At 38.7% G+C, this 19,194-nt stretch overlaps 1 long non-coding RNA gene across 4 annotated transcripts in view; it reads right to left on the bottom strand.

Annotated features, from left to right (window-relative positions):
* LOC149122569 (uncharacterized) overlaps positions 1–19,194 on the bottom strand; it is a 140,894-nt gene that overhangs the window by 68,093 nt on the left and 53,607 nt on the right. For 3 of the 4 annotated variants that reach the window (XR_016219696.1, XR_016219697.1, XR_016219698.1), the window contains exons 2-3: positions 13,483–13,516; positions 12,857–13,173 (exon numbers count right to left, since the gene is read on the bottom strand). This is a non-coding gene — a long non-coding RNA (uncharacterized LOC149122569). Of the gene's footprint in view, positions 1–10,080; positions 13,174–13,482; positions 13,517–19,194 lie in introns of those variants that run through there. The other variant, XR_016219695.1, reaches the window with a different exon arrangement.

The raw sequence follows: 19,194 nt of genomic DNA, 5'->3' as shown, positions 1-19,194 counted from the left end.
CTTCCTTCTAATGCACACTGTAAGGCAGTGGTGAACTGGACTGAGTTTCATGCTCCCAGCTTTGGTCAGCCCCAGCCCTGGCTGTGGTGGGCATTTGGAAACTCTACTTCTATCTGCCTTTCTCTCTCTTTTTTAAATGTGAGAAATCACGTAATATTTCAACTTGAGGAATGAAAAAAAGGGGAGGAAGGGCAACTAGTGAAAACCACCAAGAGGAAGAAAATAACATAGATTAGAAAAGAGATAAATATGACAGACAATAAGGAAAAAATTGAGGGCCGGCTCCGCGGCTCACTAGGCTAATCCTCCGCCTCGCGGCACCGGCCGGTTCTAGTCCCGGTTGGGGCGCCGGATTCTGTCCCGGTTGCCCCTCTTCCAGGCCAGCTCTCTGCTGTGGCCAGGGAGTGCAGTGGAGGATGGCCCAAGTCCTTGGGCCCTGCACCCTATGGGAGACCAGGAGAAGCACCTGGCTCCTGCCTTCGGATCAGCGCGGTGCGCTGGCCGCGGCGGCCATTGGAGGGTGAACCAACGGCAAAGGAAGACCTTTCTCTCTCTCTCTCTCACTGTCCACTCTGCCTGTCAAAAAAAAAAAAAAAAAATTGAGAAAACCAATGAGACTGAAACGAGACTGAAACTTGTTTCTTTAAAAAGATAAACATTAAAAAAACCCTTAGATACATAGACTTAGAAAAGCAAGAGAGGCCTCAAAGTACTACGTCTTAGACAAAAAAGAGAATATTACCACCAATTCTAAGAAATGAAAGTATTAGAATAGTATGAACAACTGTATACTAACTAATCAGATGACCTAGATGAAATGGACAAATTCCTAAAAACACAAAATCTACCAAGACAGAATCAGAAAGAAATAGAAAACATGAATATACCTATAATTAACATGAAGACCGAATTAGTAAAAATTGCCTGACAAAATGAAGAAATGGGTCTGATGGCTGCAATGGTGAACTGCTCCAAATATTTAAAGAACTAACACCAATCCTCCTGAAACATTTTCAGAAAAATTTTGGAGTAGAGGATAATTTCTAATTCATTCTATAAGACCAGCATTACCATGATACTGAAGCCTGACCTTCCAAGATCAGACGAGATCAGGCGCGTTTAGGGTGCAATGGTCACAGACGAGCCTGACCCTTAAATAAAGCAAAGTACAGGCCAATATAACTTGTGATCATTGATTTAAAAATCTTTAACAATACTAGCAAACAATTCAGCACTATATTATACACAAAAACCAAATGAGATTTATTTTTGGAATATAAAGATCATTGAACATATGAAAATCAATCAATGTCCTACCCTACATTAACAGATTGAAGAGGGAAAATAACAGCATTTTTTGTGTTAATGAGGGAGAAAAGGTATTTTGTCCATGATTTACTAATCTGACAATATTTAACACTATTTTCTGATTTAAAAAAAAAAAAACAGACCAATCAATAAATGGCAATTGAAGGAGGCCAGCACAACATAAAGCCATATAAGAAAAGCCCACACACAGTGAACATCACACTTACTTGTGAAACCTTGAAATCTTTTCTTCTAAGACATGGGTCAAGGAAAGGATATTCACTTTCCTCATCTATATTCAAAACGGTATTGGAAGTTTAAGCCAGAGCAGTTAAGCAAGAAAAAGAAATAAAAAAAAAATCCAAACTAGAATAAAAATACAAAATTATCTATTTACAAATAATACCTTCTTGTATGTAGAAAATCCTGAAGATAACATTTAGCATGATTTGAAAAGTAAAAGAAATAGAAACTTTAAATATAAGAGTGGGGATCAGTAAATATTATAGGCTCTGTAGGACAAGTCAAAATCAAACAACAATCAAATTATCAAGTAACTATCAAATTCTCATACACCAGAGACTGCACACGGGTGAGACATTCTGCAAATGCCATCACGGGAAGCACTGTGGCCAGACTCAGACTCCCATGTCCCTCAGAAGGTCCACGCTGGGGAGAAACCCCATATACAGTAAGTGTGGGAAAAAGAACAAATTAAACCTAAGAAAGAAGTCATGAATGTAAGAATAAAGATAAAACAAAAAATGGACTAATATTGAAGAACAGTGAAAGTAAGGTTTCGAGAAGAATTGTACAATTGATAGAACTCCAGCAAGGCTATTTAAGGGGGAAAAAGGAAAAGCATAAATACCTATTTCAAGGATAAAAAAGGAAAATTTTACCACAGATCATATAAGCACTTGAAAAAATTTATGGGGGGAGGAGTAAGGGAAGGGAAGAGGGGAGGTGGTGACATGCGGTCAAGCAGATTAACAAGCTGCCTACAAAGCAGGCATACAATATATGAGTTCCAGTTCAAGTCCTGGCCTCTCCACTTCCAAGCCAGCTACCTGCTAATACACCTGGGAACTTTACAAAGGTGGACAAAGTACTTGGGCCCCTACCACCCACATGGGAGAACTGGATGGCTTCTGGTTTCGGCTTGTCCCAGTCCAGGCTGTTGCAGACATCTGAGGAGTGTACCAGTGAATGGAAGATCTCTCTCTCTCTTTCCATCTCTCTCTCAGTCACTCTGCCTTTCAAATAAATAAACTAAATTAAATCAAAGGAATTTACAAGTAAGGAATATGGGAACATAATAAATATTTTGCCTATTAAGCTGAAAATTGATATGAAATAGAAAATCCCTTACAAAATATAACCTATAAATGACACAAAGCCAAAAAATCATTAACAAAGATGCCAAAACATATGCTGAAGAAAGGTCAGCCCCTTCAATAAATACTGGTGGGAAAATTAGGCATTCATATGCAGAAGATTGAAACAACCGCCAACCCTAATACACACACACACACACACACACACAAAAAATCAATTTAAAATGGATCAAAGTACTAAATGTTAGACCTGAAACTACTAGAAAAAAATACAAGAGAAACACTTCAAGACATAGGTATAGGAAAAACTTCTTGGATAAGATCGCAAAGCACAGATAACAAAAGCAAAAACAGACAAATGAGATTATATCCAAGTAAGAAGATTCTGCTCAGCAAACACTCAATGAAGTGAAGAGATAGCAAACAGATGGGAGAAAATATTTTCAAATTATTAATGTGACAAATAATTAATATCCAGAAGATACAAGAAATTCAAAAAACTCAACTAGAAAGAGAAAAAAATCTAGTCAAGAAATGGATAAAAGATCTAGACAGACGTACTTCAAAAGAAGAAATACAAATAACCAACAAATACATGATAAAACACTCCACAACACTAGGTATCAGGGAAATGAAGATCAAAACCAGAATGATGGGCTGGCATTCTGGCACAATGAGTTAAATCTGGCATACCATAGGAGTACCTCTTTGAGTCCCAGCTGCTCCATTTCTGATCCAGCTCCCTGCTAAGGTGCCTGGGAAAGCAGTGAAGAATGGCCCAAGTCCTTGGGTCCCTTCACCCATGTGGGTTACGCAGATGAAGCTATTGGCTCCTGCCTCCTGGTTTGAACCCAGCTCTGCACTAGTTGTTGCAGTCAGTGGGTAGAAGATGAAAAATCTGTCTGTCTCTCTCTATGCAAACCTGCCTTTCAAACAAACAAATGAATGAATGAATAAATTAAAAAAATACATAAGGAGGTATCATTTCACTTCTCTTAGAATGAATATTATCAAAAAGACAAAACATAATAAATACCACCAAGAATATGGTGGGAAAACAAATTAGTAAAGTCATTAGACAGAACACCACGGAGGTTGCTCAAAAAATTAAAAATCGGTCTATCATTTGACCCAGGCATCCTACTTCTGTGTATACACGTAAAAGAATTGAGAGTAGCATGTGAAAGAGATACCTGGATTCCTATGTTCACTGCAGCACTATTCACAATAGTCAAGAAAGGGAATCAATCTAGATGTTCATCAAGGGATGAGTGAATAAAGAAAATGTCACAATTATACATGATAGAATATTACAGTCATAAAGGTATGAAATCTTTTAATTTGTAAAATGAAATGCAACTGGAGATCATTATGCTAAGTGAAATAAGCCAAAACAGAAAGACAAACATTGTAGGTTCTCCCTCATTTGTGGAAGTTAAAAAGTAGTCAATCCAAACCTGGAGTAGTGATTGCTGTAGACAAGAAGGGGAGAGGGAGCAAGACAGCCAGAGTCCGGATAATAGGTACCAAAGCACAAACAGAAGTAACCAGTTCTGCTCTACAGCTAGTAACTATTGTTCAGAATAATGTCTTACATTGTATAAAGAACTGGAGGAGAGGCAGTGGCAGGTTCTAAAACACAAGAAAAAGATAAAGAAATTAAAAGGCAGGGCTGGCGCTTGGCATAGCAGGTAAAGCTGCCACCTGCAGTGCCAGCATCCGATATGGGTGCTGGTTCGAGTCACAGCTTCACCACTTCCAATCCAGCTCTCCGCTATGGACTGGGAAAGCAATAGTAGATGGCTCAGGTCCTTGGGCCCCTGCACCTGCGTGCGAGACCCCGAAACTCCTGGCTCCCTCTTTTGGATCGGCTCAGCTCCAACAGTTGAGACCAATTGGGGAGTGAACAAGAGGATGGAAGACCTCTCTCTTTCTCTCTTGCTCTCTCTCTGCCTCTCCTTCTCTCACTGTGTAAATCTGACTTTCAAATAAATAAATGATTTAAAAAGTAAAAAAAAAAAAAAAGAAATTAAAAGGCTAACTGCATGGATGGATCACTATGGAAAAAAATATATATACACAGATACACACATGTTGAGGTGTTATACTGTACTCTATAAAAATATCAATATTACATATTAATTAAAAGTTTAAATAAAGTTACACAGGCCAGCGCCGCAGCTCAATAGGCTAATCCTCCACCTAGCGGCGCCAGCACACCGGGTTCTAGTCCCGGTCGGGGCGCCAGATTCTTTTCCGGTTGCCCCTCTTCCAGGCCAGCTCTCTGCTGTGGCCCGGGAAGGCGGTGGAGAATGGCCCAAGTCCTTGGGCCCTGTACCCCATGGGAGACCAGGAGAAGCACCTGGCTCCTGGCTTCGGATCAGTGCAGTGCGCCAGCTGCAGCGCACCAGCCGTGGCGGCCATTGGAGGGTGAACCAACGGCAAAAAGAAGACCTTTCTCTCTCTCTCTCTCTCACTATCCACTCTGCCTGTCAAAAAAAAAGTTACACAGAATTCAAATAGTCCACATCTATAAAGGAATGTTTATGTGATCATAAACTTTCCAACACAAAACATAATTTATCTAAGATTGTTCCAATACTGAATTAATTTATATATTAAAGGAAAAAAATTTAAAATCTCTCACAAATTCAGGAAATAGAGGAGACAAAAATATTTCCAATCCATTTCACAAAGTTGGCATAATTCTAAACTACAAAATTAAGATATTCCAAAGCATATAATTATACACAAGTATCTCTCACAATCACACATACAAAAATCAGCAAGACATTAGTAAATAAAAGCCAGCAATAAGTCATGGAATGTTCTTTCCCCCAGTGACATGCAAAGGTGAATTAGCACTCAACAGCAACCAATGTAATTCAGTATATTAATATGAGAGTTCGGCACTGTGGCACAGCAGGTGTAGCCACAGTACAGGATGCCAGCATCCCACATGGGTGTCTGGGGAGTCCCAGCTGCTCCACTTTCAATCCAGCTCCCTGCTAATGCACCTCAGAAAGCAGCAGAGTATGGCCCAAGTATTGGGCCCCTGCTACTCAAGTGCGAGACCTGAAATAAGGTGCTGGCTCCTGGCTTTGGCCCAGCCAGGCCACTGTGGTCATCTTGGAAGTGCAACAATGGATGGAAAATCTGTGTGTGTGTGTGTCTATCCCTCTTTCTCTGTAACTCTTGACTTTCAAGTAAATAAAAAAAGGAAAGATGTTAAATTCATAAATATTACAAAGCAGGGAATGACTAAAACTGTTCCTATTAGCAGACTACGTGATTATGCACAAGAGAATTAGCAAAGTTTCAGGATGCCAGATCAATATATGAAATCAATTGCATCTCTATATAAAACCAACAAGTGAAAAATGAAACATAAAAATAGAATGCCATTTACAAGACCATTAAAAAAACCAAATACCTGGGAATTAATCCAACAAAAATATGCCAAATCTCTAACAGAAAGCTAAAGACATTGCTGATAGAAATGAAAGGCCTAAAAAACACAAAAAACAATAAACTTTATTACAATTATTTAATGTTTCATTCTCTCCTGATTGATCTTTGGGTTCAACACGGACTTTCATTCATGGCTCTAATCCTTTATACCATGTTTCCCTGATTCAGGTCCCAGACATTCTCATTCTTCAAATAACTTACACTACTGAATGATTTAAAGTTTTTAAATTGCTCCTTTTTGTTGTTGTTCATTCATTCCTCCTTTCCTCCTCATCCACTCCTTGATTTTGAGGCTACCTCAGTATTGAACTAACACTAAATTCAGAGAGTTACTGTCTGAGAGGCAGAGAGACTGAGTGACAACCTAGCAGCCTAAGAGGACAGAAAGAGAAAGACAATGAGAGCCTCCCCTCCCACAGCCACAATCTGGTTTGGAAAGAAGGTCTTGCCGTAAGTTGGGATCCTAAAGTTGTGCATCCGCCAGTCAACTAAAGGTGAGCTGGAAACTGAGAGGCCCTCCCAGCTGCTGTCGGCTTCAGAGCTTCATGGTGTCTAAAAGAGGTCTAAGATGATTCCAGGTTGCCAGAGGTCCCAGGGACCTGGAAAAAGCTATAGTCCTCACCAGAGGAAGAGATCATCCTAGGCCTGAAATTATCTCTACAAATAAATCTGCAATTGTGATACCTGACAAAAACTAAATAGCTAATGCACCAAAGGAGGCATGAAAACATGAAGGAATATGAACAGGAATGTGACACAATATAATCAGATCCAAAGAACTCCATGTACTAATGTTTACAAAGACTTTAAAATAAGAATCAACAAATCAGACATACTAATTCTACTTCCATTCACAAATATCAACTATATTAAATTGATTTAGGAGGGGCCAGTGCTGTGGCATGGTGGGTAAAGCTGCCATCTACAGTCTGCAGCACCGGCATCCCATATGGATGCCAATACAAGTCCTGTCTGCTCCTCTTCCGATCCAGCTCTCTGCTATGGCCTGGGAAAGCAGTAAAAGATGGCCCAAGTCCTTGGGTCCCTGCACCCATGCGGGAGACCGTGAAGAAGCTCCTGGCTCCTGGCTTCAGATTGGCCCAGCTCCAGCTGTTACAGCCATTTGAGGAATGAATCAGCGGATGGAAGATTCATTCTCTCTCTCTCTCTCTGTCTCTCTGTAACTCTGCATTTCAAATAAAAAATAAATCTTTTAAAAAATTGATTTAGGAATGATCCTATGAGAAATGAGGCAAGTATCCGGGCAGCCTGTGTCTTCAATTCCAGTTCCAGGGCACTGAATAGAACACCTTGACAAGGCCTTGGTCTGATACGGTTATGGTGATGGACCACAGATAGCCACAGATGAGAATGGAAAAGAAAGGGTTGGGAAGCGGAACCTTCATTTGGACACACTCCTCTCTAGGTGATGTGTCTATGAGGCATCAGAGTATCTGTGCCTTTCTATGAATAGAATCAGGAATTTTAATCCAGAGCTTTCAATCTTGAAGTGATCTCCAGGACTTGAGGAATTAGATATGTCATCCTTGACAATCTGGAGATACAAGACACTTACAAGACGGTCTTGGAGCTGGACTCATTCATAACACAGAAGACTGGGCATCCTCCAGCATTCAGAAACAATCATATCACCAAGAGCTTTACTCATCAGAGGAGCACTAATGGCCTGCCAGACTGAGAGCTTCATGACGGCTCCAACCACGTCTCTTGCTTGCCACGTTTTCCCCAGCATTTTAGCATGGTGCCTAGTAGTGATTAGAAGTTCAACAAATGTTTTTGTATAAACCTATACTGCTCAATGCTTTCAGAATTAGGTGATATACTTATTAGCACATTTTTAAAGATTTATTTATTTGTTTGAAAGGCAGAGTTTTTCCATCCACTGGTTAACTCCCCAAATGTCTGCAACAGCCAAGGCTGGGACAGACCAAATCCTGGAGCTTCTTCTGGGTCTCCCACATGCGTTACAGAGACTCAAGCAATTGGGTCACTTCTGCTGCTTTTCCAGGCACATTAGCAGGGAGCTGGATCAGAAATGGAGCAGCCAGGATTTGAATCAGCGCCCATATGGGATGCTAATGTTGCCCACTCTTTTTACATAGTACCTTCCTAAAACACCCTTACCTGCCACAAGTTACCCTAATGTGAATATGGCATCAGGTTCTACTGGGGCCCTGATTTGTAAAATTAACAAAACAAAACAAAACAATGTTCTAACATCTCTAATGTAATAAATCATATTGTGAAACTGGGCTAAAATTCTTATATGAATAACAATGTGTAAAGTTCCTTTGGCTTGTAAATTAGTCAAAAACATTTTTCTAAAATAACTGAAGTATTCATTCCTTCCTATATCATTTTCTAGGCAGAAGAGGTGACTGAATATAAAACTCCCAATAAATGACTTTTCTTCATTCTTTAGTGAGCATCTATGAATACCAGGAACTCTGCTAAGCAGTGGAGATGCAATGATTAATAAGAAATAGTTCCTGCCTCCAAGGAGCTCAGTTATATAAGCCAGTAATGATTATGCTATGTGCTAAATATGATCATGAATAGGAGAAAGAGCAGTATAGCTCAGCTTGGGACACATGGGAACATTTCCTGCAAGAGGGTCTCTTTTTGTTTGTTTGTTTTATTTTCAGGTTATTAAGAAACTAAACTCTTATGGTTTGGGGGAAAAGAGTAAAGTTTTGACACAGATGTCACAGTATGGGGTTTAAGACCAAGGATAAAATTAAGGAGTTATAATATAATTACATGTCTTTTGCAAAATCAGAATAACTTAAATAAGGAATACCTATGTTTACTTGGTTGATAAAGGATAGAATATTTCAAATTATTAAAATCAATTCAAGTGCTGCAATCCAGAAGGACTCTATCTCAATCTGGAGATTTATTATCACTCAGCCATCTGTGACCAATCGTCCCTACAGAATTGTTCCAAATTTATTCTCCAAAGTTAGATCTATGATAGTAAGAAAACCTGGCACCCTTTCAGTAGAAAACATCTGGATTCATTGTTAACAGGTAAGAACCACATACCTGATATTTTAAATTTTTAATGAACATCAGGAATAATGTGCAAATATATTATTCAACTATAATAAAGTAGGAAGAATTAAATAAATCAGAAGAAGACTGAAAATGGCTAGAATACTGAAAGGTCTACAAAACCGCAAAAATCATTTTGAAGATTTATTTATTTAAAACAGTAAGTCATGGAGGAAAATTGTTTGAATTAGGATCTATAGTCTAAAGTTTTACTTAAACTGAAAAATAAATCATTTAAACAAAGTTCCTTTTGCAAATGAATTTAAAATTTGAATGTGTCCAAGTCATATGTGATACTGTTTGAAGAAAAACCTTCAGTATGACCTCCCTCAGACCAAGGAACGAGGAGAGAAGAGTAATCAGAAACACCAGGCTGAATGTATTGTTAACAGCACTGACTGCTGGGGAAAAAATCTACCCACAGGTCCAAATTTTGTACGGATTTTTCTTCCTTTGGAGCCACTGCAGGGATCAGGGTACATGGACATGAAGTTCCTAATCATGAAACCTCTGGTCTGTCTCAATGACTACTTGGGAAAGGGGTGGAGGAAAGAAGTCTGTCTTCCCAGGCCACTAGGACAGAAACAGATCAGCCCTCGGATGCTCCTCCCCCACAATGGGGCCCCACGACAGCATCTGCACAAGAAGACTGGGGATAAAGACAAGAAGAGGGAGACCACAAAGAGATGCAGTAGCAGGGGCCAGAGAGAAATGGTCCCATGTGAAAAAGCAAACCTGTGCCCTTTAGTGCCTGACTGATCAGAAGCAAACCACTAAGAGAAGCTCAGAGTCACTTCTCTTGGCCTCCAAGAATTATGAACTTACCTTCTGTCTTAAAATGTAGTGGGATTGACTGAACCTATGCTTTTCTATGAGATTCTATACATATTTGTGGGAATTTATAAAAGGGCTCTTACTAGGTAAAGTGCAAGAACTTTCTAAATAGCTTCTGGAATACATAAGAGTATATAGACAACCATGAACATATTGGCTGTATCAGTATAATTTCATCTCTCTAAACACTAATGTAACATCATGCCGTATATAATGGAATTTGATCATAAGATTGTCCAACATTTATCTTCCAAGAGTCAGGGAAAGGATTCAGACATAAAATAGTATTTACATGTTGATAGGGGGTATTCTTTTCTTTTTCTAGGTCAATGAATCAAAAGCATAAGAAATTTGTAAACAGATGTCTTAGGTTTAGCTGAGGGTAGCCAGACTAACAGGAATTTTTGAATAAATATGAAATATGTATTTATTCAAATAGGGTAATAACTATACAATAGTTTTCCCTCCTTTTCAAAGCAACATATGAGAATAATCCCATTACTCTAAATGATGAATAGTACTGGTACCATCTTTTTATAACTCTGTTTTTGATTCTATACATAATGCATCTTTTAAAATCATAATTTTTAAGAAATCCATAATTATTTTGCAAGAGAATTTTCTTAACCACATAACATTTCTTAACAACCCTAAGAGATTTATTAAGGCACATAAATATCTTTCAATGTTCCCTCCAATTTTTATTTTAAGTCTGTAAATTTCTACTTAACTCAGTGGTTTCATACAACTATTTCCTTTTTAGAATGAATAAAAATTCATTGCCAACACATTAATGCAAAACTAATGCAGATCATTTAAAAGCGGTTATTTTCCAAAGTGAAAACATTCATTCTATAAAAACTAAGTCATTTAGTCCATTTTCACTCTTTTCCATTGAGCATTCTCTATGAGTTGACACATGCTCTGCAGTTAAGAATATGATGAACACGACAATGATTCTGCTCTACATGTTTATGTTTAGGGTTGACAGGTTTAGCAAATAAAAATACAAATCATATCATTAAATACGAATTTCAGATAAATTTTATGGTGAGCATATCACAAATATTTCTGAGACATAATTATACAAAAGTGTTGCTTATTTGATATTCAAATTTAATTGAACATCCTGTATTTATCAAGTTTATGATTTAATAGTAGAAAAATAAAAGCTGTTATTTCCTCTAATAAACATAAAATAAACATTTGCTTAAGTACCAACAGGAACTGCACCATGCTATACAAACTGAGAGTTGGTTCTGAACTGGGTCTCAAGCAAATCATATACAGACAGATGACAAACACTGGTGATCCAGAAAACAGGGACACATGAGTAAAGGTGAAAGCAAGGTAAGGGAAACACATACCTTGTAATGAAGTTTGCTTAGGCAGGCAAAGAAGTTCATATTAGGAGATATACAAAGAAATACTGAGTAACTGGAATATCATAAACAATGTACTGGTAATCCATAAAAAAACTATGGAAGATAGAATTGAGAGTTGACTTTGGCACAAAAATAAATCTTAGAATCCAAGCATAGAAGGGTATGCAAACATTGATGGAAATTCATGTTATGAAAAAATCTATACATGAATTTCAAAAAATTTTGCACCAAAATAAACTTACCATTAAATTCCATTTTCCATGAACTTTTTGAAGTTTCCTTGTATAGTTCCAAAGTTACAAATTATAAAATATACATCACTTCACATTTCTAGTACTCAGATTGTAAATTTAAAGGTGTAATATTTCAACAAGATAAAAGTTGTGATGTTATATCTGCCTTAAGAAAAGCTTTTATACTCAGGATTGTAGCACCCTCTACTGGTAAAAAGAAGAAAAATCCTCTACGAATCAGTTAAATGGATGGTTAGATAAAGACTGGACAATTCATTATAAACCATTTGGTATTATTTCTAAAAATATCTTATTTTGGGCTGCAAAGTGTTTTCTTTCCATAGCTATAATAATTATGGATAGAAAAGACATAAAAAGATATGAGATTCATTTAAAGACATTAAACAAAAATACCATTTTGCTTAAAAGAAGCTCACCAAAGTTGTCACTTTCCTCACCAAAACTGTTTGACCTTGCGCCGGCGCTATGGTGTAGCAGGTAAAGCCACCGCCTGCAGTGCTGGCATCCCATATGGACACCGGTTCTAGTCCTGGCTGCTCTACTTCCAATCCAGCTCTCTACTATGGCCTGGGAAAGTAGTAGAAGATGGCCCAAGTCCTCGGGCCCCTGCATTTATGTGGGAGACATGAAGGAAGCTCCTGGCTTCTAGCTTCAGATCTGCCCAGCTGTGGATGTTGCGGCCAACTGGGGAGTGAACCAGCAGATGGAAGACCTCAGTCTCTCTGCCTCTCCTTCTCTATCTGTGTAACTCTGACTTTCAAATAAAATAAATAAATATTAAAAAAAAATAAACTGTCTTGTCTAATCTGAAAAAGTTTCCAAAGAGAAAATGCAAACTCTACTATTAAATATGAGGGGACTTCAAAATGATCATGCAAAAGAGAATTTAAAGATTTTTTGGTAATTCATGCAGATTTTATAATATTCATTTTTCATAAGGTTTTTGAAGATCAGTTGTATACACAGATTTTAATATTTTTTGTCCTCAATAAATTCCTTTCTTATTTCCTCTGTGAACTTTTTAGAAGTACCTGCATACTTTTTAACTATCTCATTGAGAGTCAGGCATGGATAAGTCTCAATCTACTTTTAAGAGGTACATGAGATAAATCATTCTTCTCTGGCTGGTTTGTGTCCTGTCTCAATGTGTTTCTGAAAATGCTGCAGCAAGCTTGTGACAATGAGAACTCACCTGAGAATGAGATACGTGCTGACAATGGCAGAGAAGAGAGATGCAAAGCACTTGAGTTCTTGGTGATATAACTGGGTAGGCATGCACAATGTGCCACACACAATGTGCAGAAAATAACTGTGCAAGTTATCGTGTGCTTCCCTTTCTTCTTACTGTGAAGTGTTTATATTATATTCATCACAATCACTAGAATCACGTAGTGCCGGGTTTCAGGGATAAGAGCGACAATTTAACAATTTCACATCTTTCCAGGCGAGAGAATACTTATAACATGGCAAAAACTGAAAAATATGTCAGTCTGCAATGGTCTTCTGGACCTAGAAAAATAGAAACACTGTTTATCCTATGAGATAATTCTATCTGTCAGACTAGATTCACTTGCTTTTACAATCTCCCCGTTCAGACAGCATTTATCCTAATTTCCTTGACTAGTTTCTAGCATGCTACTCTCATACCTACATGTTTTCCTAACCAGCCTAAGAACTTACAGCATTTTGTCTTAGCAATTTTGAACCTGTAATTTCCAAGCAAAAAAGCTTTCCATCTCTTGAGCATACACTGGTCTTCCCCAAATGATTAGCTGTTGTCTTCCGTCTTTGATAACAGTGCTTCCAGTAAATGCTTACCCTCCAGTCCATGCTCTCTCCAAGGTGGAAGCACCTAGAGAAAAAGAACGGGTGGAAAATTGAGGGAAGGTAAAAAAAAGAGGGCAACATTTATTGAACACTTGCTATGTAGCAGGAACTGGATTAGACCCTTAATATTTATTATTAAATTCATGTAACTCTGTAAGATATGAATTTTCCATAAACTTTAAATAATGAAGAAAATATAAAGTTCACTCGTTTGGCCAGGGGCATGGAGATAGAAGAGGCAAAGCTAGAATTTCGGTATAAATCTGTTTATATACAAAAATTGTGCAATTTCACTACACCAAGAACTGAAATGAATTCCTATGACTTAGGTCAATTGAATATAGATATTTTTGAGGGTACTTCAAAAGCTTTTAGAAACAGAATTAAAATATAAGTTTATTTTGGTACAAAGAAGTAGAAATCCATGCATACAATGGATCTGCAAAAAGTTAATGAAAAATGCTTAGTATGAAAAACTAGTGGCAGGCACTGCAGCTCATTTGGCTAATCCTCCGCCTGCAGCGCCGGCACCCCGGGTTCTAGACCCGGTTGGGGTACTGGATTCTGTCCCAGTTGCTCCTCTTCCAGTCCAACTCTCTGCTGTGGCCCGAGAAGGCAGTGCTTGGGCCCTGCAGCTGGCCATGGCTTCGGATCGGCGCAGCGTGCTGGCCGTAGCGGCCATTTTGGGAGTGAACCAACAGAAGGGAGACCTTTCTCTCTCTCTCTCTAACTCTGCCTGTCAAAAAAAAAAAAAACAAAAAAAAAAACAAAAAAAAAACAACTAGTAATTCTATTCTTAGTATTTTGAAGAACCTCCATATTGTTTCCAAAGTGGCTGTACTATTTTACTTTCCCATCAAAACTGTATAAGGGTTTGTGTTTCTCCACATCCCTGTCTGTCCTTGTTACCATTCTTTTTGATAACACTCAATCTAATGGGGGTGAGATGATACCATATTGTGGTTTTAATTTGCATTATCCTGATAATTAGAAATGTAGAGCATTTATTTATATGCCTATTGACCACCTGCATATCTCCTTTTGAGATATATCTATGCAAATCCATCTAAAAAGAAAAAGATTTATTTAAAAGTCAGAGTTAAAGAGAGAGGGAGAGATAGACAGATCTTCCAACTGCTGGTTCACTCCCCAAATGGCTGAAATAGCTAGGACTGGGCCAGACTGAAGCCAGGAGCCTGGAACTCCATCTGAGTCTTCCACATGAGTGTAGGGACCCAAGGAATTGTACCATCTCCTGCTGCTTTCATTGTTGCATTAGCAGGGAGCAGGATCAGAAGTAGAGCAGCCAGAATTGAAACTGGCGCCCATATACTATCTTGGCATCACAGGTGAGGCTTACCTGCTACACCACCACATTAGTCCCAATCCAATTTTTAATAGAGATATCTGTATTCTTTATACTGATTAGGTTGGAATTCCTTGTATTTTTCCATATTAACTCCTTATCTGATTTTTATGATTTTAAAATATTTTCTCCCAACCACAGGTTGTCACTTCTCTCTGTTTCTTTTGTTCTGTAGAATGTTTTTGGTTTATTTGTTTATTTTTGCTTTTGTTACCTGTGCTTTTGAGATAATATATAAGAAATCTCTGAGCAGGGACCAGTGTTGTGGTGCAGCAGGTTAAGCTGCCACTTGAAATGCCTGCATCCCATATCAGAGTACTGATTCAAATCCCAGCTCTTCTGCTTCTGATCTAGCATCTTGCTACTGTGCCTGGGAAGCCAGATTATAGTTCAAGTACTTGGGTTCCTTCCACCCTCGTGGGCAACTGGGATGGAGTTCTTGGGTCCTGGCCATTGTGATCATTTAGAGAATGAACCAGGAGATGGAAGATAGCTCTTTCTATCTCTCCTTCCCTTTCTCCCCTTCCTCCCTCCCTCTCTTTTCTCTATCACTCTTTCAAATAAATAAATAAATCTTTAAAAAAATATCTGAGCAGAACAATGTCATGGAGATTCACCCCAGTGGTTTCTTCTGGTAGTATTATAGTTTGGGGTCTTCTGTTTAAATCTTTTGTTCATTTTTTTTTTTTTTGACAGGCAGAGTGGACAGTGAGAGAGAGAGACAGAGAGAAAGGTCTTCCTCTGCCGTTGGTTCACCCTCCAATGGCCGCCGCAGCCAGCACGCTGCGGCCGGCGCACCGCGCTGATCCGATGGCAGGAGCCAGGAGCCAGGTGCTTTTCCTGGTCTCCCATGGGGTGCAGGGCCCAAGCACCTGGGCCATCCTCCACTGCCTTCCCTGGCCACAGCAGAAAGCTGGCCTGGAAGAGGGGCAACCGGGACAGAATCCGGCGCCCCGACCGGGACTAGAACCTGGTGTGCCAGCGCCGCTAGGCGGAGGATTAGCCTAGTGAGCCGCGGCGCCGGCCTCTTTTGTTCATTTTTAATTGATTCTTGTATAAGGGCTGAAATGAGAGCACATTTTCATACTTCTGCTGTGAAACTGGGCTACACTGATGGCCATGAAATGATAACTAGATAAGGAAAATATGATACATATATATGTGTATGTATACACACAAACACAATGGAATAACTAATTTCCTCAGCACTATTTATTAAAGAGGTTGTCCTTTCCTCGTTTGTGTGTTCTTGGCATCTTTGTCGAAAGTCAACTGGCCACTGATGTGTGGGATTACTTCTAGGCTCTGTGTCCTATGCCATTTACATAGAAGAAACAAAGCCTTCACCAAAAGAGAATTCAGCAAAGTTTCAGGATACATAATCAACACACAAAAATCAGTCGCACCAACAATGATCTTGCTGAGAAAGAACTTACAACATTCACAATAGCTACAAGAAAAATTAAATATCTTGAGATAAATTTTAACCAAGGATGTGAAAGATGTCTACAGTGAAAATTACAAAATACTAATGAAACATCTCCCTTGTTCATGGATTGGATGAATTAATACTATCAAAACGTCCATACTCCCCAAAGTGACTTACCTATTCAATTCAATCCCCATCAAATCACCAATTGCATTCTTCACAAAACTAGAAAAAATTAAAAGAACCTAAACAGCCAAAGCAATGCTGAACAATAAAAACAAAGACATGAGCATCACAACACCAGATTTCAAGATAAACTACTGGGTTGTTACAACTGAAACAGCATGATACTAGCATAAAACAGCCACTTGAACCAATGGAACAGAATACAAACTCCAGAAATAAATCCATGTATCTACAACCAATTTATCTTTGACAAATATATCAAAAGAATTCCCTGGAAAAGGGACAGCCTCTTCAATAAATGGTATTGTGAACACTGGATTTCTACTTGCAAAAGTTTGAAACCTTATGTCCTATACAAAAATCAACTCAAAATGGATCACAGATCTAAATAGATTAAATGTAAAGACAAAAACTGGCTTAAAACATGGGAAAAGATATGTCACGATAATAAAAGAAAACATGAGCAAGAGTTGCCACAGCAAAGTAGATTTCATAGCAAAATTGAGCACCGGTTCAAGTCCCAGCTTCTACACTTCCAATTCAGCTCTTTGCTATGTGAATGGGAAAGCATCAGAAGATGGATTTTTTCCAAATGTTTGGACCCCTGCACCCATGTGGGAGATCCACATGGGAGTTCCAGGCTCCTGGTTTTGGTCTGGCCCAGCCCTGGCCCTGGCCATTGCAGCCATCTGGGGAGTGAACCAGCAGATCGGAAGATCTCTTGTGGTGCAGCAGGTAAAGCCACCACCTACAGGCCGGCGCCACAGCTCACTAGGCTAATCCTCCGCCTGCAACGCCTGCACCCAGGGTTCTAGTCCTGGTTGGGGCACCGGATTCTGTCCTGGTTGCTCCTCTTCCAGTCCAGCTCTCTGCTGTGGCCCGGGAGTGCAGTGGAGGATGGCCCAGGTCCTTGGGCCCTGTACTGGCATGGGAGACCAGGAGGAAGCACCTGGCTCCTGGCTTCGGATCGGCACAGCACGCTAGCCGTAGCAGCCACTTGGAGGGTGATCCAATGGAAAAAAAGAAAACCTTTCTCTCTTCTGCCTGTCAAAAAAAATTTTTTTAATTAAAAAAAATAAAAATAAATTTAGAAAGCCACCACCTACAGTGCCAGCATCGGCATAGGTACCAGTTCGAGTCCTGGCTGCTCTACTTCTTATCCAGCTCCCTGCTAATGGCCTGGAAAAAGCAGCAGAGATAACCCAAGACCTCATGCAGGAGACCCGGCTGAAGCTCCTGGCTCCTGGCTCCAGACTTCGGCTTGTCTCAGCCCTGGACATTGCAGGTACTTGGAGAGTGAACCATCTTTCTCTCTTTCTTTCTCTCTCTCTCTCTCTCTCACCTGCTTCCTCCTTCCCTTCTTCCTTCTCTCTCACAACTCTGAATTTCAAATAAATAAATAAATATTTAAAAATAAACATTTAGAAGGTATTATCAGCAATAAACAAAGCCACTTTATAATAAGCAGTTCAACTAACCAACAAGATATAATAATCCTAAATATTTATGATCTAATAAGAACTTTAAAATATATAAGGCAAGAAAAAAAATGAGATAGAACTGCAAAATCAAATTTCCTATGTCACCTGAGATTTCAATGTCCCTTTCTTACTCAATAAGTAATAGAGCAAGGGGGTAGAAAATCGGCAATATAGACTTGAGCAACACCATTTTTTAAAGTACCCTCTGAATACTTAAAGAATATATTCTAGCTAGACCAGATAATACATTTTAATGAAAAGATTAAGTCAGAAGGATTTTCATACAACATATTTCCCCTGACCACAAAGCAATTAAATTAGAAATTAATAAAACTCTTACAAAAAATTCTCAAATATTTGGAAACTAAGTAACACATATTTTAAATAACCCCAAGTCCAAGAAGTAATAAGACAAGATAAAGTATTTTGAAGTGAATGAAAAAGAAAATATAACACATAGAATTTGTGGAATGCAGCTATGGCAGTACTTAAATGGAAATTTTTAGTAGTGAAAGCCCACACAAGAGCACTTCAAAAAGTTTGTGAAAAAATTCAACTAAAATGTAATGCATTTCCATGAATGTTCTGAAGCCCATTTATACTAGAAGAATCTTAAAGTCAATTATCTTAACTTCCACTTTAATAAACAAGAAAAAAGAAGAGCAAAGTAAACACAAATCAAATCGAAGAAAGGAAATGTAAACATCTGCTGTGTTTGGAACATTTTTGTCCTCTAAATTCCTACACTAAACTCTAACCACAGAGGTGATGCTATTATTACAAGGTAAGACCTCAAGGTGATTTTGTCCTGAGGAAAGACCCATCACCAACAGGATCAGTGGCCCTATAAAAGAGAGCTCAGAGGAGATTTAACATTTTTACCATGTGACAACATCAGGAAAAGAAGGCTACCTCTGAAACAGGAAGACAGCCCTCACCAGATACCAAATCTGCCAAGCCTCGATCTTGAACTTCTTAGCTACCAGAACGGAGATCAACAAATTTCTGTTTATTTAAAAGCTACCCAGTCCATGAAATTTTGTTATAGTAAAATGAAGGGCTACAACATCAAAGATAAAAAATCCACGAAACAGAAAACAGAAAAAACTGATTTCATTAAATCAATGAAATAATTTAAGCAGATCAGTAGAAGTGATAAACCTTTCTAGCCTGAATGGTCAGGGAAAACAAAAAAAAAGATAGAAATATTCAGTATCAAAAATAATGTACATTTGCTATAA

Source organism: Oryctolagus cuniculus, chromosome 13 (genome assembly GCF_051225735.1).
Source record: "Oryctolagus cuniculus isolate XC-2025 breed Fujian yellow rabbit chromosome 13, ASM5122573v1, whole genome shotgun sequence".
Classification (NCBI taxonomy): domain Eukaryota; kingdom Metazoa; phylum Chordata; class Mammalia; order Lagomorpha; family Leporidae; genus Oryctolagus; species Oryctolagus cuniculus.
Note: the sequence above shows the minus strand (reverse complement) of the source record. Positions and strands in the feature narration are given on the sequence as shown.